This window comes from Camelina sativa, chromosome 19 (genome assembly GCF_000633955.1).
Source record: "Camelina sativa cultivar DH55 chromosome 19, Cs, whole genome shotgun sequence".
NCBI lineage: Eukaryota > Viridiplantae > Streptophyta > Magnoliopsida > Brassicales > Brassicaceae > Camelina > Camelina sativa.
In genome coordinates this window covers 10,578,514-10,580,518 of record NC_025703.1, presented here as the reverse complement: position 1 = coordinate 10,580,518, position 2,005 = coordinate 10,578,514, and positions in this window count along the sequence as shown.

The following is a 2,005-nucleotide window of genomic DNA, read 5'->3' as shown; positions in this document are numbered from 1 at the left end:
TCCAAAAGAACTTTTCCTTCTCTCTCTCTCCTGTCTTGCAAACAAGAGAAAAGAAAAAAACGTATGAACAGCAGAGAGGGAACAAAACCCACCAAGAATAGACAAAACCCAAGTTTGTCAATTTTGCAAGACTTGATTTTGTTTGCCTATGTGTGTTGTCTAAAGATTATTTAGATTTTTTAGAGAGATCTTAGGGAGACCATTCGTTTTTTGTTTTGTTTTTAAGTTATACTATCCTTGTTGTTGTTGTGCTTTGTCATTTCATTTGCTTCCAAGTTCTTTTCATTAAATATTGGTACTTTATTTATATGATGATGATACTTGAGATGATGATAATCCTAAATATGTATTAAGATGCATTAGTTCTATGACAAAATATATATATAGCTAAATTCAACTATTACTACTTTACTAGTGATATTGACGTAATGTGTGTTATGTAATTGGTTGAAAGTAGTCTTGTACAGGCGACAGCATTGGGACATATTTTCAAAGAAGTCAAAACCCCAATGGCACAGTGGTAATTAAACACTGAACCATTGGCAAATCTGTCAGGGAAATGGCGACCTTGTGTATCAAGTAAAAAAGCATGTACCAGTGTTGTTTGTTTTTTCCCCAACTCATTCAGAGAACAAAAGAGAGAACTACTTACCTGAATCTCGTTTTATTCTTCTCTTCCCATTTGTTTCTTCATCTTGTTGGATTTAATCAAAGGATCGAACAACACAGAAAAGAAATTGGAATCTCTGTGAAGCAAATTCGAAGAGTTGGTGTCTGATTCGGTCCAGAAGCTTCGTAAGCGTAGTACTCTCTCTCTCTCTCTCTCTCTCTCTCTCTCTCTCTCTCTCTCTCTCTCTCTCTCTCTCTCTCTCTCTCTCTCTCTCTCTCTCTCTCTCTCTCTCTCTCTCTCTCTCTCTCTCTCTCTCTCTCTCTCTCTCTCTCTCTCTCTCTCTCTCTCTCTCTCTCTCTCTCTCTCTCTCTCTCTCTCTCTCTCTCTCTCTCTCTCTCTCTCTCTCTCTCTCTCTCTCTCTCTCTCTCTCTCTCTCTCTCTCTCTCTCTCTCTCTCTCTCTCTCTCTCTCTCTCTCTCTCTCTCTCTCTCTCTCTCTCTCTCTCTCTCTCTCTCTCTCTCTCTCTCTCTCTCTCTCTCTCTCTCTCTCTCTCTCTCTCATGCGATTTTGTCTTTAACATTCAGTGTGTAGAATTCGTTAACGTCTACTCTCTCTCTCTCTCTCTCTGAAACTCAGTGTGTAGAAGCTTCGTCAGGAGACCCATTGTGCCTAGGGTTTGGGACTCTTAACTCCTATCTGAGGAAGTTTGGCTTCGATTCTTTAAAAATAAACCCTTTAGAGAGGTACAAAGCTTCGTCAGGACAATGAAGGTGCTAATTTTTGTTGTTTCCTAAAGTCTCTTCATTTTATTTCGATAATCATGGACGTTTTGGTTCTTGATCTGTTTCTTCTCTTGACTCATGGGTTTTTGTGGTTGGTTTTGTTGGAGAACAGTGACAAATGCAGGAAGAAAGCAATGCAAACAGCTGTAGTTGCAAATGGCAAGTGTGTCAAACAAATTCAAAGTTTTAATCCGAGAATGGTTGGTTTTCTAATGGTTAAAAAGTTGAAACTTTTATACAATTGNGCATGAGCTTAGTGGAGGACCACACAAGTTTTTGTTCCCTGCAATTTTCAACAAAGCAAGAAATATTATGTTTTTACATAAGAACTTTTATAGTTACCAAACATTATTTAGAGATATTGAACTGTTGGTTTGGTTACCTGCAAAGGATCCACGATCCATGCTGCGAAGGCTTTCGGGTATAGGTCCCTCGAGGTCATTGTTTTCGAAGCTAACCAACTTAAGGTCCTTCTGTTTAAAATCAGGTACTTGCCCTTGAAACTGATTCCCATTTAGCCTCACCTCTAAAAGCATCGGCAAAGAAGCTAAAGAAGAAGGGATCTTCCCTCGAAACGCGTTGTTTGCCAATATAACCTTCTTCAAATGATGCAT